The 21347-nt window shown below is 35.9% G+C and overlaps 1 protein-coding gene across 10 annotated transcripts in view; it reads right to left on the bottom strand.

Annotated features, from left to right (window-relative positions):
* The window catches only part of Epha5 (EPH receptor A5), a 367455-nt gene that overhangs the window by 58459 nt on the left and 287649 nt on the right, over positions 1 to 21347 (bottom strand). The window lies entirely within an intron of this gene.

Below are 21347 nucleotides of genomic sequence, written 5' to 3'. Positions count from 1 at the left end.
TCCAAATGTCTATGAGGACAGATAAGCATCTCTAAAAATAACACCAATGGATTTTTTTACACAAGAATATACAGACCCATAGGTCTCATTTTTTTCTTTCCACTCCTCTTCTCTTTCAAAGTATCATGATACATTAATCCTAAGTATTGATAATGTCTGAGTATTTGGTTAGTGCTTGATATAAGAAATTATATGTGTAGTATACATATGGAAAATATGTAATTTACTCTTTACACAGATTTTAATGTACTCGTATTTTCAGAAGTGATCTGAGGTAGCTTCATTCCATCTCTATGACTAAGGTCCTGGGAGTCTAGGTTTACCAAAGTAAATATTTGTTCCAGACAAAACCAAACTTCAGAACATGCCGGGAAACCTGCTATCTCCTGCTTTTGGCTAGCATGACACAGAGTTTTACAGAAATTCCGATGGTTAAAATGTCATGCATGCAAATTTATGAATGTTCCTGCCTTGTGTTAGCACTCCAATCACAGGCAGAAGAACCTGTGGCACAAACCAGTCTATCAGCCTCTTTGTCCTGTGCTGTTTGACTGAGAACAGTCATTTCACTGGCTTCTGTGTGGCTCCTTTTATGACACTGCTAATGTAGAGTTTGATGACGACTTACGTACTGCAATGTGAAAGCAAGAGCTGTTTGGGCCTGAAATTTATTTGTTTGTTTGATTATTTATTTATTTATTTGATAGTGTTGGTTCCTTAAGATGGAGATAATTGCTTGGTTTCATTGCTTTTACTTCCAAATAAAAATATATTGAATAACAATATACTCTGATAATCACCATATTACTTATTCCTACTAATATAGGACATGTGCATATATATTCATTGTACATAGGCAATACAATTCAATAAATAAACCAAAATAGCAAATACTGAGGCCAAGCTATCCAGTTGGTTTTATTGGATAAATGGTAATGTCTTTTTCCTTAATTAGGTTTCAGGATTTAGCTCAGTGATAGAGCGCTTGCCTAGCAAGTGCAAGGCCCTGGGTTCGGTCCTCTGCTCTGAAAAAAGAAAAGAAAAAAAAGTCTATCCTAGTTAATGAATGAGCACCACTCCAGCTTAGGGCTGTCCAAGTGACCACTGTACAATGAAAAGGCTTATAGACACTAAAATTATGCTTAGAAATGATATGACAGCCAAGCCTAATTGGACATTATCAATAATCAGAGTTCAAACAGCAACAAAAACGTCATGACTATAACAATAGTAAAAATGCTCTATTCAGTACTCTCAACTATAAAATCTATGAGTGTTATGCGGCATGGATAAAACGGACTGTCTCCCCACCCCCCCACACCTCTCCCTTGTAATTCACTAAATAGTTAAAGAAAAACAAACTCTACAAATTGTATTCTCGAAATGTTCTATTTTCTTTATCTGTTGTTACATTTTTGCTTTATTTTTGATAAGTTTGATAAAATAATTAAAAGCACTAAAACATGTATTCAGCTTTTTAAAAATCATTTCTTTAGATATTACTGACTCCATCTATCTTAGACTTGTTTCAAGATGGCTGACTAGGTACATAAGTGACTCAGCTAACCTTTTGGTGTGTTAGTTGATAGCTATGAAACACTGATAAAAATGTATCCTGTCTCACAGGATTGTTTGAGTGACAGGGTACGTAAATATGACTCTACACGGACTCCACACAGACTCCTTTTGGGGCAAAAGATATTTAATCATTTTCAGCAATATCATAATCAATAAAAAAGATATAATCTTATCAAAGAATAATCGATTGTTTTCATAATTCATGTGATATTGTCATCTTGAGCAGTCCTCATTATAACATAATTGACTATTTAACTACATGCAGATGGTCTAATTTTTAGGGGAAAGTATTTTTTTTTAAATTTCCACCTATTCGAAAGAGTTAGCAATAGAAGTCCTCTTGTAATCATATGCTATTTAAAAAAATCTGAGATTTTGTTTTTATGCCTATGCAAAGCAGACAGTAACAAAAACAACTCCACAAACATGTCTCTTAAAATAAATGCATAGGTATTTGCCACAGGACACCATACCAGCAGGTAACATTAAAATGTATGTTTTCCTTAACCAATGGATAGCTCAGAAGAGACAGGTTGAAAATTCCTTCATACCCAGAAGGTAGTTTCGAAACCAAATTTCAAATGTGCTAGAAAAGGCAGGTGATAAATCTCTGGGAGCTATGGCTTAGCACAGGTATATACGCATTCCTAGAACCTCTTAGTACCTGGAGATGGCAAGTAATGCCAAGTGCTACAAGAAGAGGATGATTACTTAGGTCTGAATTCACTCAGCCCTTTCAGGCTTATAATTAAAAACATTTTTTTTGGTTCTTTTTTTCGGAGCTGGGGACCGAACCCAGGGCCTTGCGCTTCCTAGGTAAGCGCTCTACCACTGAGCTAAATCCCCAGCCCCTAAAAACATTTTTAATAAGATGCATCTATTTGTCTTCTGAGATTAAGTTTTGATAACAGAATTTCCCATATGTGAGCATGCGCATCTCTCTCTCTCTCTCTCTCTCTCTCTCTCTCTCTCTCTCTCTCTCTGTGTGTGTGTGTGTGTGTGTGTGTGTGTGTGTGTGTGTGTGTGTGACATGTGCACCTGTGCCGGTGTGAAAAGATAATTTCCCTCTTATGGAAACAGGTGATTATACCTCAAGGGAAGAGATCTTGACGATGCTGGAGCAGAAAAACAAGACTGGAAGCTGTGAATGCCTGACACTTAAATCCTCAGGCAAGAGATCATAAAAGAAAACAATTGGATGGCCTCAGATAAATGATAAGAAAGACAGCCAAGGACCCAAGTGATCTAAAGAATTGTTTGGATGGATTTTCATTTTACCATAAAAATAAAACAGCTGGATCATTTACTCCTCGAAGAATAAATTCGCAGTTCAGCCCTCTGTGCTGCAGCAAACAGTATATTGTTCAGAAAGACAACTCTTTGCTTACTCTCACACACTGTTAATGTTCATTGGCTTGAGATAATAAACTCTGAAGCCATTGTCCCAGGTAACTCTGGTGACCAGTAATGTCTGTCGTCCTTGGAGCATGGATCCTACAAGTAGGATGAGAGCAGTCCTCTGCCTTTAGAATATCTGCATCACTATTGCAATATGTAACATGTAGTTGATAAAAATGTCCAAGGATGGGCTTATAACAAATTACAGTGAGTCATACAAAGAGTTAATATGAGTCACTCTGTTAGCAGGGTACCCTGTGTAAGTTTTCTTGAACCTCGTTGTTCAATTCTTTGGACCACATTGTTTCCCACATTCCAATATCCTTCACTTTGAAACTTTAAGAAGTTTCATGAAGACTTTGTTACAGAGCACTCTTTCTGCTCAGCACTGTTTGAGAGGAAATGACACAAAACACTAAAATTTACCCAAAACATAGCCTCTCGGGTAAAACCAACTTAATTTTGTTTTAAAGCATTAAAGGAATATGACTTAGTTTGTTTCTGATTCTGGGATAGAGCATTGATAAGGGTGCGGTTGGGGATTTAGCTCAGTGGTAGAGCACTTGCCTAGCAAGTGCAAGGCCTTGGGTTTGGTCCTCAGCTCCAGGGGAAAGAAAAAAAAGAATAACAGAACAAGAAAAAGGTTTATTTCAGATCGATCCATAGTTTATAATCTATTATTAAGGGAAGTCATGACAGAAACTCAAGACAGGAAGGACATGGGGGGGGGGGACTGGAACAGTGCATGGAGCACTCCTTGCTGGCTTGTTCCTCTTGGCTCGCTCGGTGTATTTTCCAGTACAGGTCAGTATTAACACTCTAGGCATGGCACCACCTACAGGGGCTGGGTCCTTCCACATCAAAAACCAATCAATAAAAGACCACAAGACAACCTGATAAACATAATATCTCAATCTACTTTCCTTTCTCATTTGGTTGTATAAGATAACAGACACTAAAGAGCACAGAAAGATTCCTTCTGCATCCGCAGCAGTATACGGTCCATACCATCATTCAGATGGCAGTAAAATAGAGATTATGCCACATGATCATATAAACATACAAACATATAAACGAAGGCAAAAGCTACTGTTTCATTTACATTCCACAATTGTGAAGCTGTGAATCCACCTTAAAGGAAAAACATTGCAAATATAAATCAAAACAGTCATTTTAGTTTAGGGAATCAAAACACTCAACTTATTGCATTAAAGACAATTGTTTGAACAAGCTAATTGCAAAATATAAAACAAACAAAAACAAAAAACAAAAACTAACCGAACAAAACTATACAAAAGCTCAAATCAAACAAATCGAAGTACTTGAGGAGATAGGACTTCACTACACTTGAATCCCTTTATTTCTATTCTTCCAGTTGTATGTAAATGAGGGCTCTCTAGACTTATTTCATTTAATAATTTTAGCGAACAAGAAACCATTAAGATAGGATGATATCTCTAAAGGATTCTACAAAGTGAGGCTATAGTGGGTTGTTCTGAAGCTGCGAGTTTTCGAATGCTAAATACTGACTGGCTCAACAGAAGCAGTAGCCCCTCCTGAGGAGCAGATCCTCACCTATACCAAGTAATGCCATGCGGACTTTGCTCTTTAGTTTAACTGGTCTGTAAAAGGCTAGGGCCTGTGATTGGGCGATGGAGGGAGACTTGAAGATCAAGTGAAGGGGAGGAAAGTAGGAGAAGAGGAAAGAAGACAGAAGTGGAAGAGGTTGCCATAAGAGGTGATAGACCGTGAACATGTGGCCAGGGGGTACAGCAGATAACAAGGGACTTCATAGCTGGGGAAGGCTAGAATAGCACCAAACTTGCCCAATCTAGACTTACAGCTTGTGAATAAAATACCTGGACGGTGCATCTTTTATACAGGCTAGCTAGAATTATAGATTCATTTATAGTTGGTGCACAACATGCGACTTAGAGCCATATCAACCATTCTCTGATAATGGACAGCTAGGAGAGCCTAGACAGTGTTCTAAATCTACAGCAGGGTGCAAATCAAATGCTGCCTGTTACTCTGAATGCTGAGTGATTTAAGGGGTCATAGTCTGAGTTAAAGAGAGCTAACTAAGAGTCTCCCTTCCCTCCAAACTCAGTCAAGCAAGTGCAGAGTTAGGACATACCTCAGTACCAGTTCCCCATGTTCCTGGGAGAGAGACTAGAGGCCTCCAGAACTGTGGCTGCCTAAGAGGCAAACAATTTATCACAGGCACAGCTGTCCATTCTGGGCATCGCTGTTCATGCTAACTTTCCCACACTTCCTCTCACTCAGTTTCCTGCTTCTCCACATTTAACAGGATATGCACAGCCAGACTCTGCTCTCACTCCAAAACTGCAGGTTGACTGAAATAGCCGTACATGCTGCCAGACAGAACCAAACTCCATGCCCTCAGCATTACAGACAGAAGACAGCATCAGCTCAGGAGTGCAGACGCTGTAAGTTTATCTATAATCAGACCCACCCTACAAATAAAAGAATCAAAAACCCCTGCAGCCTCCTGAATCCATTACATTAGAACAAAAGGCATAGAATTTTACAGGTCATAAAATGTAAGAGAGAGGAAAGAGAAAGAGAGAGAGAGAGAGAGAGAGAGAGAGAGAGAGAGAGAGAGAAAGAGAGAGAGAGATAAATGAAGGTTAGACAGGACTTAGAAGATCAGTAGAATAAAAGATGCAGAATTTTACAGATCAGACTGAAGAACAAAGAGAAAAAAATTAAAAATTGGAGACAGTGCTTAAAGGAGAACTTACTAAAATTAATAAATCAAAAATAAAATAGATACTAAAATATCAGAATAACATATAATGATTAAAATAAAATAGGGAAGCAAGGCTTAGAACAGAAGACCCACGAACTTACAGAATAGAGTGAGAACAGAAAGAGAAAAATGAGATGCATAGACAAGCCTTAGAGGACTGGACACAAAAACTATAGCTCAGGCTGACCCAAGTGCTAGGATAACAGCGATACAAGCACTAGAAATGTATGGAATATGGACACAGTCCTTAAAAGAGGAGCTTTAATATCAATTAAAGAATATATTCAGGTAGAGACAGAAGACTAGATAGTTATAGTCTTAATATAAGCTTAAATTATTTAGGATTAAAGATGTTCTAGGTCTAGAAGATGTTTTATGATGAGAACAAATATCAGGATAGAAAATGATTTAAATACAAAATTCTGAACTCACCAAGATTGTACAGAAAGCAGAATACTTTAAGTTGCTTAAAATAAATGGACTGGACATTATGGATGTAACTCTTACCTAACAGTTTTCAAAGTTGTTTCGTAATTGTTACTAATGTGTGTTGTTTATCTCATAAAAAGATCCTTTTTTTATTTAGACAAAGAAAGGAAAAATGTAGTGAGTCGGTCTGATGCTGCTTGAATTCTATTATTAATTACAGGCTCTTAAGGTTCGATTACCCCTGAAGAACAGATCCTCATGTATACCAAGTAATGCTTTTTGAACTTTGCTCCTTAATTTAACTGGTTAATAAAAGGCTAGGACCTGTGGGTAGTAGAGGGAAAAAGGAAAGAGAAGACCGAGTGAGGGGGTTCCACATAGAAAAAGAAGGAGGAAGGAGGGGTTTGAGGTGGCTCCCATGAGAGGAGATAAACCATGAGCACAGGACAAGGAGATACAGCCAGTACAGGGAGCTTTACACTTGGGGAAGAAATTAGAATAGCACCAAACCTGCCCAGTCTAGGCTCGTGGCCTGCAACGAGAAGTATCTTGACTATGTGTCTGTTATACAGACTAGCTAGAATTATGATTCTTTTACATAAGACCAGTGCTAAAATTAGACATTTTATTGAACATCCTGCATATAATTTGCTTATCCATGAATGTGTTTGAAATGCAGTGAATATCATAAAATATGTTGTGAACTTTCCATAGTGATAGAGCAGTTGTTACCACTACTAGCAAACACTGAGAACCTGTTTGAAATTCAAAAAATTTTGAAAAACACATTTTCTTCTCCTACGTACAATGGTATTTCCAATTATATTTATTAATTATAAACATTAGGAATGATTTAATAAACAAAACAAATGAAATTAAACGCAAAAAGCAAATGAAAAAATTCTTATTTTACCACCACAAAATGAGCACCTTCAGACAAAAAAAAAATCTCTACTATTTCTATAGCAGCTAAGAGTCTACACGTTGCAAAGGTTAAGAAGTTTTGATACAACATTTATTCAATGAATACTGTGTATTGAATATGCTTGTATTGTAACAGCCTTGAGAGAATTTGCTTAATTAATAAAAGGGAAAGATTTATAGTTAGCATATTAATTGTCCGCATGAAAATAAAATCTTCTAAAGTACATGGAGGTGCTTGTGAGCAATTTGTTTCCTTGTTTGTACTTCAAATAATCTCCTGCAATTTGTTTACAATATTAATTTACATTGTCTACAAATGACGTTATTTAGACACAGCTAGGTAACTATACATGCTATAGTATCCTTAACAATTAGAACAAGACTTTTTCTAATATGTATCTGTACAGCTTTCCATTAATTATAAGATTAGTCTTATCAATGTTCCTGTGTGTTTCTATATTTCAATGCCAGTCACTTGATTATTTTCACTATTTGTCTCATAAAATAACGAAGCTATAAAATTGTCCTTATTCATCTTCCTTAGCTGCTGGACTAAAAACGCAAAGCTACCTGAAAACAAATTTCACTTTCCTCTCCGTGTACGTTAAAAGGCAGCATAGCGTACCAGAAATGTATTTTTGCAAGAATGATATTGCTGTGTAACTTCCAGCAGAGTCAGAATGTAACAGTATACACTTAAATCACATATACACTATACATGAATATATATTCATACATGTATATACATATATACATGTATACATACATATACACCCATGTGTATGCATTTATGTACATGTATACATACATATACATACATACATGCACATTGAGGACCAATTCTAGTAAGACAATTAAATTAGATGTACTGTTTTGCATAAATAACTTCTGAAATTACAGTTGTCCTAGACATGATATTAGTAGTCATTCAACCATAGGATGGAAAGCTACTCAAAAAAAAATTAGAGAACATCACCACCTCTAGCCCTTTGAACAGCGACAAGATTAGTAGTGTAACATAATCCTAGGGGAAATTTATTTTTTAAATTAATTTTTATTGGATTTTTTAATTTACATTACAAATGATATTCCCTTTCCTGGTTTCCTGTCCATAAGTCCCCTCTCCAACCCCCTCTCCTCCTTCTATAAGGTTCTTCCCCGTTTCCAACCACCCCCATTTCCACCTCCCTACCCTGACATTGCCCTACACTAGGAGTCCAGCCTTGGCAGGACCAAGGGTTTCTCCTCCAACAAAGCCAACAAGAGGAAATTTATTAAAAATCTTACTAGCTTTCATCTTGGTCAGGAGTGGTAGAGATAAGAAATACAACGCACAAACTCTTGACTACAGTAAAACTCCTTCTGAAGTTTAAAACTTTGGATGTTCCTGGCTCACTTTAGAACATGTAATTTATTTTAGAAAGCTCAGTTATGTCCATTTATAATGTCCCTCCATCTACCAGAATTCCATGTTTCCTTTCTTTTCCACATCTTGCAAAATAAAATCTATAACTTGCATAATTGATATGTATTTTATGATTTTAAAATTCTTAAATCATACTCTTCTTATTTTCTCCTTGTCCTCTTTCTATTTTAAAGCAAACTTCGGAAAAAAGATTCAATTGATAACCTGTCAGGAGTTGTTTGAGTTCACCTAAAAGCCTGCTCTGGAAGCAGCATCGACAGCTTGCTTCCCATTCAGATCTGACTACATTAGTCTCAAAATACGTCCATAGTGTGGGGTTGCGTGACACCCCCCTGCTCTGTGATGGGGAGGGAAGAGGACCACTGAGGAAGATGGTGTATCAACTCCGACTGTTTATCCCGTGTATAAACAAATAAAAATGTGTACAATTGGAAAAAAGAAGCTGAAAGTTCAATTATGAAAACACCACTCATGGAGCGAAAGCTTGATCAGGATTTCAGCTGAGCTCTTCAAATTCCCTGGATTGGGTTCTGCTTCTTGTGGTGAGACTTCAGCTTGATTATCTTATCTCTAGCTGTTGTTATTTGTCTGCCACTTAGAAACCTCTGTGAGGAAAGGCTCTGCTCTGCCTAGGACTCTCTATTGGGAACTCCAGTTGATGAGCTTTCCACAGGAAACTTCTGCTAAAAGTTTTAGCACCTGATTTGATGATGTTTTGTTATCTGTCTGTTCATGCAACCATCTGTCCAGCCAGCCAGCCAGCCAGCCGGCCATTTGTTATGTCTTCATTTATTTTATACTTTAGTTTGTTGTGTACTTAGACTCATTTATTCAAATATCAAAGGACGGGTATTGTAGCTCACTTTTCAATCCTTATGGAACTGAATCAAACAGAAAGATAATATGCACATTGGAAGCAATATTCTCATTTAGTGTGGCAATGAAGATATTACATGAATAGGATCCTATGGCAGGAAAATGTAATATTATACATTTGCATGTGTGAATAACAATTCACTTCTTTATGCTTTAAAATTGTGTTTGTACATGATTCATGAAACTGGAAAGACGGGAGATAAGGCTAGCTGAAGGGAAGCTAAACCACAGGAAGCCAATTGTAACTTTTCTAATAATTAGACCCAATGGCCAGAACTTAATATTAGTAACTGCCACTTTCTTTCATTTTAACCTTCTCTTCTTTCTGACTTGGGACTAACTAGAAGCAGTGAAATTACCTAGAAATCGTTGCTTCTGTGAAGCCAATTCACACTCCCATTTCAACAATCCTATTAGGATCACATGTCTCCCCCAACACACACACACACACACACACACTTATAAAGCTGTTCAATAACGTTTTATCAAATATCTTTTTTAAAAAATCGGCTGCTTCCCCCTTCTTTCTGAATGTTTTCAATTTATTGTTACTTAAGAATCTTTGGTTGTTCCATTAAAATGCATTCATTCAAATTTGTAGCCTTCTATAATTCAGGGTTTGTTTGTTTGTTTTTCGGTGAACAAGTACTGCACACTACCTAAAGCCTACTAGATCCAGTATGTTTCCTTATGTCAACCTGCTTTGTAAGAAGGTGATGCATCCTGAGAAAACTCCAGCTGCTTGCCTGTCCAGACAGTGATCCTGTGTATGCTTTGGTCATTGTCTCTCATTTTCCTTTGAATCCAGTCTACCTCATAGTCCTCATAGAAGAACACAAGATTGTCACCAGGAGCTTCAAGTGTTCAGCTTTATGTGTCTATTTTAATGAAAGTAGACAAAAAAGTCACCTGAGAACTGAAAAATATGAAGAAATATGATTCTACTTTTCCTTGCTTAAAAAATCACAGGCTACTTATTAACATATCTGATTAAAACACATTTTCCAAGTGTTCTGGTGTTAATAAAAAGGGCGATGGCGGTTAAAGATGTGAGTGAGTTTTAAAAACCGAAGTCAAAGAAATATGAAAGCCAGTTTCTAGTATATAAATGTTTCCTATACTATGATTTATAACTTAGGTACATGTTTGATTCTTTTAAAACTAGTAAAATATTTTATTAGTTCTTTGAAATTTTCATGCATGTTTTGATAACACTTCTTTCCTCTCACAACTTGTGTGTTTCTGTATTTGACAAATGCCTATTATGACTACAAAGGTGGGAAAGTTAAAGGGACTAGGGATTCAGTTACGACTGAATTGCACTGTTATAGAGTGAAACTATACATGTTTAATGAACTTATCAAGGCACAAGGAAAGCTTGCATTTTGTTAAGAATATATTGTGAGAACCCAAGAGTTCACGAGAGTGCCATGGTTGTTAAACTTTAAGTCAAAGTATTTTATTCCACATAGCAAATTTTGTTTGTTTAGAAAAGATGATTTTAATAGCATTTATTACAGTAGTAGCCACGGGTATCAATATTAAATATGATGATGTTGAAAAATCTAAGTTGCTTTAGGTACTTACATAACATAAATTTTCTTATACTTACTTTATGTATGTAATTGTACAAGCACACACACATATTGTTGTACAGTGTACTTAAATTATATAATTGATTTATACTTGTGATTTTGGAACCCCTACAATGAATGTATTTCCTTGATCAGACATTAAAAGTATTTGGTTTTATAAAATTTAAACTAATATGGTGCTACTATGAATTGGAGAATTGGCCAGAGAATAAGTACGGACCAAACTCCGATTGATATTGTTAGGGAGCACTAAAACGTGGAAACCAGAGACAAGAACTTTAGGGAACACTAACAGTAGTAATAAACATTTACCTAATGCTGTGAAAATTAAGAAAATTAACATTTTCTCATACTAAGGCAAAGATCGCTAAAATGGCAAAGAAAAATGGACACTTTCCATGCTCAACCTTCCCTATTTAAAGGTATAAGATTTTGTTAATGTGAATGGGAAAATAGTACATACCTGTAATTTATAAACATATAAATTATATAAAATATTATTTATTAAATAGTATATACCTGTAATAACATACATCAACAGTTTGCATGTATACAAATGAACATACTTAGTCTCAAAACTGAAATAACAACAGAAAGGCATACCCAGTTTTATCATATTAAAATAGAAAAGATTTAATAAGGTAGAAACCACTAGATGAATCCATGCTTTATTATAAATATTAATTAGTACCATGCTATATAAACGGTTACTCAGCAATATGTATTAGTGCTCTTAAAAATGCTCATGTACTTCAAATGTTGTATCTACCATTCACCCCCCAAAAGATGTTCATATATAATGACCCTCGTTTGAATAACTGGAATATGTAACAAGAAAGCTAGAAATAATAATAATAGTGATAATAATAAATAATAATAGGCAAACAATCCTTCCAAAATATCAATCAGAAAAATGTAAATAAAGAAATAAAAATGAATGTGAAAGAGAAGACATTATGATACTCAGGCACCATGAGTATTATATTCTGTTTTTAAAAGCATTTTCAATCTCCCAAGTATTAAAATTTGGACATACACTGTTCCCTTGTGTCAAAGCTTCTAGAAAATGTATAGAATTTTGGAAATGAATGTGATATGAAGAATTTGATATTTTACCAAAATATTAAAATAAGACCCCATATGAACAACAATGCCAACTAACCAGAGCTTCCAGGGACTAAGCCACTACCTAAAGACTATACATGGACTGACCCTGGACTCTGACCTCATAGGTAGCAATGAATAGCCTAGTAAGAGCACCAGTGGAAGGGGAAGCCCTGGGTCCTGCTAAGACTGAATCCCGAGTGACCGTGATTGTTGGAGGGAGGGCAGTAATGGGGGAGGATGGGGAGGGGAACACACATATAGAAGGGCAGTGGGAGGGGTTAGGGGGATGTTTGCCCGGAAACCGGGAAAGGGAATAACAATCGAAATGTAAATCAGAAATACTCAAGTTAATAAAAAAAAATAAAAAAATAAAAAACATAGAAAAAAGAAAAAAGAAAAAATATTAAAATATTCCTGAGTTTTTAGTCCAAATATAAACAACTTTTGAGATAAAGAGAGATTGTTCCTTTTAGAATTCATCCTTTTTTTTTTTTTCGTTTTTTTCACAGAAAGCAAGGAGCTTCACGTTGAAACTCAGTAATTTAGCGTCGTATGCCCTCTAACAAGTCTCTGTATTTCTGGAACCTTAATCATTCCAGGCACAGGATCAAGTGTAAGGAAGCTCCCAGAAGTAAAAAATTGGAGAATGACCCAAAGTAACTAACCTTTCACTATATGCTTACCTCTACATTTCTCAAAGAAACCTCAGTAAAGGCTACGGTTGGGAAGTTTTCACACTTTAAATCAATTTCCTTGTGGCCACATTCCAGTATACTTGGTCGTCCCACAGGGCTAGATGAGCCCTGTCTTTTTAAGGTATGTGAATATTAATTATTTTGTCTTTGGGGCATGATTTATGTTTACTCATGCAACAATTCCCTGTCTAGTCTCACACAAGACACAGAAAACTCAACCAACAGCGTCTGTGAAAGACAGGTAAGTCCCAGCCCTAAATCTTAAATAGTAAGAAAGGATAACACGTAATTAGCAAAAGTAAGAACAATAAATAATAGTAATGGCCCCTGAATAATAGCTAATGGCAACACACACTGTTTCCTTAATGATTATGGCCGCAAGAAAGAGAAAAATGTACATGGACAAAAGTTCACTCCTGCCAAACATCTAATGCAAAGAAATCAATGTCTGTGAGAAGAAAAAACAAGACTAGGAGTAAAGAAATTTTTGCAATAAGAATCTTGGACTAATATACAGTGATTTGTATAATGACATCTATCACACCATCAACTCTATCGGAAGTCAGTGCATTGACTCAATAAAGAATTCAGTTGTTTGAAACTGAGTTGCTAATCTAAACAATGATTTTTGAATCATTATCATTCAGCTCTCAATCAATATTAGCCAATGTTCGAAATCACTTGGAACATTTTACTGTTTCCTGGCAATTTCTTAGGGAATTTGGTTTTGTGGCTGTTGCTGATGTTGATGTCCTCTGGCCCGAGGAAGGGCTATTGATTTTCACCATGGAACTGCTTTTCAGATTGCGTGAAGCTCATGGCATCGTTCCCTTCAAAAGGTTTAGTGAAATTCCGAGAACAGGCAGGATCTAGTACAGCCTACCTTCTCCTGGCTTCTACGGATCACTATTCCAAATAGGAAGGAGTCACTCACTCTCATACAGAAATGGAGCTTAAGCAATGCACATGCAAGGAAAAGTAGGGCTGTCTGCCTGTGGCTTAGGCCTCGCTTTGGTTTGTTGCATAATGGGTGACATACAAACATCTCTAGGTTCTCTCTGAAGACAGTGTGCACCATTGCAAATCACTGCCATGGATTACTTGCCTCCGTGCCACGAATTGTTCTTTGAAATATTGTATTCAATACAATATGCTGCGATATACAGTAACGTTTCCATGTTTGACCTGTGAGGAATTTCAGGTGGCGTATCCAAGGCTGCCGAGCCATTGAGCCAATAGCCCTGCTTTGGACAGTTACCCAGAAAGACTAACTCCCCACAGTGGCCATTAGTTTCGCTTTGCTCCCAGTATTCCTAACACCATTCTGTCCTCATCCCTATTTTAGTCATTAATAAATTATGCTTTGCTCACTAATTTTTTAATTCAGAGTTTCTGAACAAAAAAACCAACCACATGTAATTATGGGAAGATAGATGGGATCACAGCTCTCAGAAATCAACTCAATATGTCAGCCTGGATTTCTTATAGCTTGATGAAGTCACACCCATTGCTGATTCAGAGCAGTTGAGGAGCTTTCTTTTATAAAATCGTTGGCAGTCTTTGAGATTATGAATATTTATTTACCACAATTCCAAATTGAATAGTGATATATTAAAACATTTTAATATAATTTTCTTCCTGTAATCTTACAAGTATGAAACTAACCCAGTTACTTTAGATAGGCCAAAGACATCAAAATGTCTATCATGCTCTAAAGAGAATAGAGAGAGAAATACAAATGGTTGTATTGATATTATTATTTATAAAAGCAACTGCTCCTGAATAAGAAGGAGTTTGGAATTGTTTTAACTCTTTGTCATAATTTTCAAATCATTATATTTTGTGATGTATTAAAACTTTACTGTCTACAAAGAAAACACATTTGTGGGCAGATATGTCGTAAATCACATGTTGGAGTTACTACATGACTCTGTTTTCCCAATTACCATCCTTATTAATGTGCAAATCATATCAAATGGTGATTGGTGCAGTCATTTTTAATTCCATAGTTTTTGAGTAATTCATTCAGTTAGATCAAATGTGAGTCACAGTAGGGAGAGACTACATTATTGAAAGAAAAGAAACACACAAAGAACTAAAGTTATGGTGTAAAGTTTATAATTTATATGAGACATGACTGATACCTTGTTATATCATATCAGTGGAAGGAGAGAAGGCTTTAGGTAAAGAATGGGGAAGATTTAAAACGGAAAGAATGGATTGATGCAGGTCTTGATACTTGCCAAAATTAAACATTGAGTGTGTGCAAACTTGTGCCAAGAAAAGGGGGTGTCAGAGTCAGTGCACAGTAAGATCCACTCCTCTCATTTGCAGCCAATAAGCCTCACAGTGAGTCCCAGCATGGGTGTCTGCTGTGCGGGACCATGCATTAAGAGAAGGATTTCTTCATTTTCCTCTTAGTTAATTGTCAGTGGTATGCTGATTAACTTATTCTTTGGAACTTGATACAAAACTTTTGTTAAACCTGTTATCCTTGGCTTTGGAAATGAAGCATAAGAGGACTGAAATCAAACATTATCTTGATAAAATTACCATTAATCCAAAGACAAATTGGTGTCCTACAACTATGCAAACTCTTATAAAACTCCTTGCCAGGATATTCCTTCTCTGATATATGTATCATTCAGATAGAAATATTGGGCACAGAATGTATGCATGTATGTATGTATGTATGTATGTATGTATGTATGTATGTATGCATATCTGATATTTCCCAGCAGTCAGGAAACAGAGGCAGTCAGATCTCTGAGGTCTTGACTTTCCTGGTCTACAGAGCTAGTCCTAAAATAGCCAAGTCTACACAGAGAAGCTCTATCTTAAAAACCAAACAAACAAAATAAGAAAAAAAAACTGTAACAGATAGCTGTAACCGATAGCTGAAAGTAATTCAATATACAAAGTTTTTTAAATATATACAGAAGTGAAACTAAGAAGTTTTACCTAAAGGTAGAATGACGATGGCATTGGTGACATTAGAAATGTTCGGAGATAAAGGATAATTTGCCAGGTAAAATCAGAGAAAGACAGAAATAATCCACTTTAGTACTAAGACTCAATTGGACATTACGTTCTAAGATGAATTTTACTAATTCTACTGATTGTTCGGAGAGGTTTTTACGTGTAAGTTGCCTACTCCAATAGTACAAATCAAAAATTTTCTTAATACTTGGCACATGACATGGTTACAAATTATGAGAAATTCCTGTAGTCAAGGAAAGAGAAATGGCTTACAGAGATGAATGGCACTGCAGGGAAAAGTGCTTGCTCTAAAAGCCAGATGACTAGAAGTTAATCCTCTGAACCGAAAGCTGAATGAAGGAACACTCAGATGTGACTGACACACAGCTACTGCAACATGGGTCTGACTGACACAATCTCCTAGAATCTTGCAGGACAGATAGTAGCCTGGAATGCACAGTGTAGCAACAGAAACCAATGGAGAGACTCTGACTCAAAACTAATTGGAGAGATCCAGCCAGCTGCTGAAAACTTGTCCTCTGATTTCCACATGTGCATATGGCACCTGGGCACCTACAGTCTCTCATGCCTGCACGCAGGCACGCAGGCACGCAGGCACGCAGGCACGCAGGCACGCAGGCACGCAGGCACGCAGGCACGCAGGCACGCAGGCACGCAGGCACGCAGGCACGCAGGCACGCAGGCACGCAGGCACGCAGGCACGCAGGCACGCAGGCACGCAGGCACGCAGGCACGCAGGCACGCAGGCAGGCAGGCACGCAGGCAGGCACACACCAGGAAAAACAAAAACAAACAAAACAAACAAACAAACAAACAAACAAAAAAGAGTAGTGTTGGATGCAAACAACATGCCCTCACTAACTATTTTCCCTACCGTCTTGTCTCTTACATTTTTCAGAAGGAGAAAGAGGGAGTAAAACAAACAATTGAACACACACGTCTGAGAAACCACCTGGAGCAGGCAGAAGAAAGAAGCATGGATCATCGTTTTAGCAAGTGCCTGTGAAAGCATAATATACAGTATAGACTCGAATAAGAAATAAAGCATGTGGGTCTCTAGGCAATGGAGAATGAAGGAGTAGGAAAGGCCAAAGAAAAAAAGTATTCAAGAAGGACCATTTGTAACAATGTTCAAGAAACAGCAGGGATACAATTTTGTAATCCATAAATTAAACAGATTCAGTATTGAGACACGGCGTGATGAAATAGTATACGTGAGTCTTGAGAATGGTACCCACTGATGGGTTAGGCATAATAGTTTCAAGTCAATATTATAATTATTCTTGACAATATTATTACCTTCATATTAACATTGGGCAATGATTTCTGAAAAGAAGGTTTTAAAAGTAATTTATAGCCTTACAAAACACTCACATAAGGAATCCCAACTCTATTCTTTTAACAATATTTATTTATTTTGATTTCATTTGTATGAGAGTTCTGCCTGCACATATGTTGTGCATTGTGCATATGTGTCTGGTGCATGCACAGGTCAGAAGTAGGCACTGGATCTCCTGGGACTGGTGTTACAGATAGTTTTTATCTAACATGTGAATTCTGATATATATATATATATGTATATATGTATATATGTATATATGTATATATATATGTGTGTGTGTGTGTGTGTGTGTGTGTGTGTGTGTGTATTAAAAACTCTTGCACAATTAGTGGTTCCAAATGAACACTGAGAAATTTTACTCTGAAACAATTGTGGTGTTCTTCTGTAGAGAACTATTTATTATTTATAAGAATTCATATAGTGCTCAGTATCAGTGAGGGTAGTAATCAGACTATCTTTTTTATACAAAGAGAAAAATACAGATTCCCATTATAATGAAAGTCTGTTCCCGTTAAAGGCCTTGTAATGCATCTCTGGGAAATTAAGTCTACTAAAATAAAATATAAATATTTGAGCCAAAGTGATTGTTCTTATAATCTCAAATGCACAGGAGGAACCTTGACAGGGATGTGTAATGGAATCTCAATAACCCTTCCTCATGATATCTGTGAAGACTGGGTGCTTTACAGTATGATAGAACTAAAGAACCAAAAAAAAAAAAAATTGCAAAAACGAAGTTTCACTGTTATCTTTTCAACTAAAATAAGGAAAACTTAAAATGATGTCTTACTGAAAACTACTTTTCTGTGTTTCTGCTGTCACCCATGCCTTAATTCTTACTGGTTATTATACATACACAGTGTGCATTCATCCCTAAAGAAACAAACTTACCTGAAAGATCAATGAGACATTTGAACAGAATTGAGTGTCAATTTCCTAATGAGACCCATAGGCAACAGCATAGAGCAGCGAAGTCTAGTTCTAGATTCTTCACATACTCAGAACAAAGAAAAGAAGAACTTTGGTCCAAAAAAATATATAACATTTTCCAGGCAGTAAGCCACTTTTCATACTAAATTTATCATCCTAGAAACATCTTAACATGAAAGTCACAAATGAATAGTCTTAAAAAAAAAATCTCATCAAAGACTTAGTGGCAAAAACAAATCCTTTCTTCAGGATATTTTTCTTGCTTTTTATTTTCCAATTTCAAAATTGGCATAAGTGCTTTAAGCTTTGGTCTTTATGTGCAACTGCAAATTATATTATAAAATCTGAATTAAGAAGGAGTCAAGTAAAATAATCGCTTCTGTATAGTCAGTTTTACTTCGGTTTTAATCTACCTTTAAATTCTTATTTGAGTTTTATATTAGACTAAAAATGGGTCAGAATCAATTTTCAGAATTTGGGCTCTTATGTTCTAAAGCAAAAAAAATTCAAAAAGCTAGCTTAAAGATAGAAAAGGAAACAAAAACCTAAAACCAAAACAGCAGTGTGGAGCTCTGTCTCTCATTTAAGTAGAGACTTGTGAAATTTTTTCAAAAAGCCACAAATGTAAACAACTGTATTTAAGAAACCGTAAATATAAGAGAAAAAACAAATCATGATATAAAAATCATATCAGCATTCAGTACTGTTAGAGAGGAAAGAAAGAGATTAAAGGAACAGTTACAGTTTGCTTACATTCCAGAGGGCTAACATTGTAATAGTCCTAGGATAATTAGTCAGTTTTCTGGGAGTGTACCAGTTCTTTTGTAATGTTATGGGGAAATGTAAATAGCACTGAGAAGGAATATCGTAAAAATAAAGGTTTGTGCCTTGAAGTAAAAGCCCAATGGACTTTTAAAAAATAGACACCTGTAAAGAGGACATTGTTTTCAACTTCATTAAAAAAAATACTTATTTCAAGTTTAATACAATTGTAGGTTTTCTAAAACCACATATAATTAGAAAGAATCTAAGAGATTTGTGGACACCTAGCCAACAGAACCCTTAGAAGGGTTATGAATGCCTATGTTTGACTTCCTTTTATCTTGAAAGGAATGAAAAAAAAAGGTGACATTTTCTTGCAACGGTTTAATCTTAAAATATTCAATGTGACACACTCCAAATATAATTTTTCCATCCGTTGCAAACAATTAAAAAAAGTCATTCCTACAAATGCAATTTTTTGCGAAGTTCAATATCATCACATTTTGCATATAAATAGTATAGATATTTTGTGATATATTAAAATAAAATGGATTGATCTCTTTTGTGCCATTGAGAAAACAAGTTATTTTCGTGAGCAGAAATATTGGCAAATATATATACCTGAGACCTCTCGTTAAAGTGTCTTATTTGAGCAGTTAAACAACGAAAAAGCGAGTTCAGAGCGAGAAGGAAATAATGACGACCTTACGCAGGTATACGAGGTTATCAATTACTTTTGATTTGTTACAGAGAGGGAATTTGTTGGCTGCCTCTGTGTTAATTGATATAGAATGGAGTTAGCTGAAAGAAGGGAACCAAGATTGAAAATAAATGCCAAAATGCTATTCTATTCTAGGGCATTGTCTTAATTAGTGACTGATCGAGGGAGTTCTCAGCCTATTCTGCATGGTGCAAACCTTGGGCTGGTGGTCCTGAGTTCTATAAAAAAGCAGGCTGATCAAGCCACGGTTGGCAAGCCGCGCCACTTCAAAGCCTCTTCATCGATGTCTCGGTCTAGATCCCTGCCCTGTTTGAGTTCTTGATCTGACTTCCTTCGATGATGGATGATGATGTGGAAGTGTAAGGTAAACCAACCTTTTGCTCCTAACTACTTTGGTTATGGTGTTTCATCAAAGGCATAGTCACCCCGACTAAGACTGAAAGAAATAAGTGTAATTCATCATCTGTACAGAGCATCCGTGAGAGCTTTCAATATTTTCCCAGAGCCCTAATATAATTTCTTAAATGTGTGCTAAATTTTTTCACTGCATCTCATTTGAGCTAATTCGAGACAACTTAGGTATTACAGGAAGATAAGTACAACTTATCTTAAGAACAAACAAAAACTGCGACATTCAGACCCTTTAAGGAGATACGAAAAGCCTTCCAAAGACCACATCACTTAGACCTCAGGTAGATAGAAAGATTAGCACAAACTAATCTTTCTATACAAAATAAAACGCAAGAGCTGAAGATAATTCTGTCAAACAACCAAACCCCCAAATACCCCTTAAAATTAAAGAATGCAAACGTAACAAAATGCATAAATTTCATGGACACAAAAAATTGCTTAGATAATATTAGAGCCTCTATTTACTTCTCGATGAATTTTTGGTCTTTAATTGCAAAATTGTTCATTTGATTGTTTTTCTTTTTCCTGCAAGGGTTGATGATGTCATCTGACCCAGGAGGAGGAATGTTAGCTCATGTTCTCTCTTAGTTCGGTTCAAAGAGAAGGAAAGAGAGCAGGACAGAACAGGTGCCCTGGACAGCTTGGGTGTAATGTTCCTCAAAAGAACATGAGGTATGTCTCAGCTATAAATTCCCAAAATGACTAGGTGCTGTTCCCAAATCAATATTAAGCAATAGATTGCTGTGTAAGCTTTACAAAAAACTGAAGATAAATTGATTTTATGACTTTTTTGAACCTTATATTAAATAGTCACATGTTGTCAACCTCAACTGTTTCTGTTAGAGCGTTTTGTCCAGTTTTGCATAATGACACCACATCCCATTTCTAAATAAGCAGTTGTCCTTAGTTTAATATCTTTAATCATTGCTTCATTTACATATATAGAAATATATTTGTTATAAGAAAGCAATGAATGATCTCTTTATTCATCCATATATACTTTTAGGAAGTTTTAAAAATAATCTATCATAAAACATCTGAATAATGTCTTCTGTAGGTCTATCTCCCATTTTCAAACTGGAAAGGTAGCTATACAATATGTGGGATTTTGTTATTTATCTGCTTAGCATTCAGTAAAAATCATATTCAGTAAGGATGCATAACAATTGATGTCTTTGTGTTGAAGTTGAAATAAAAATAGTCATTGCAAAGTTTGTTCATTTCATTCATATATATATATATATATATATATATATATATATATATTCCAGAATGTCTGCCAGATACAAATGGTAACCCTATTTTTCAAATCACTTAGAAGGCAGCTTCCAAAATTGAATCAGGCAATGATAAATTATTTTGAGGCAGAAAATATGCAGA

The sequence above is a fragment of the Rattus norvegicus genome, chromosome 14 (genome assembly GCF_036323735.1).
Source record: "Rattus norvegicus strain BN/NHsdMcwi chromosome 14, GRCr8, whole genome shotgun sequence".
Lineage (NCBI taxonomy): Eukaryota > Metazoa > Chordata > Mammalia > Rodentia > Muridae > Rattus > Rattus norvegicus.
The sequence above is the reverse complement of the archived record's forward strand: the minus strand, read 5'-3'. Positions and strand labels throughout refer to the sequence as shown.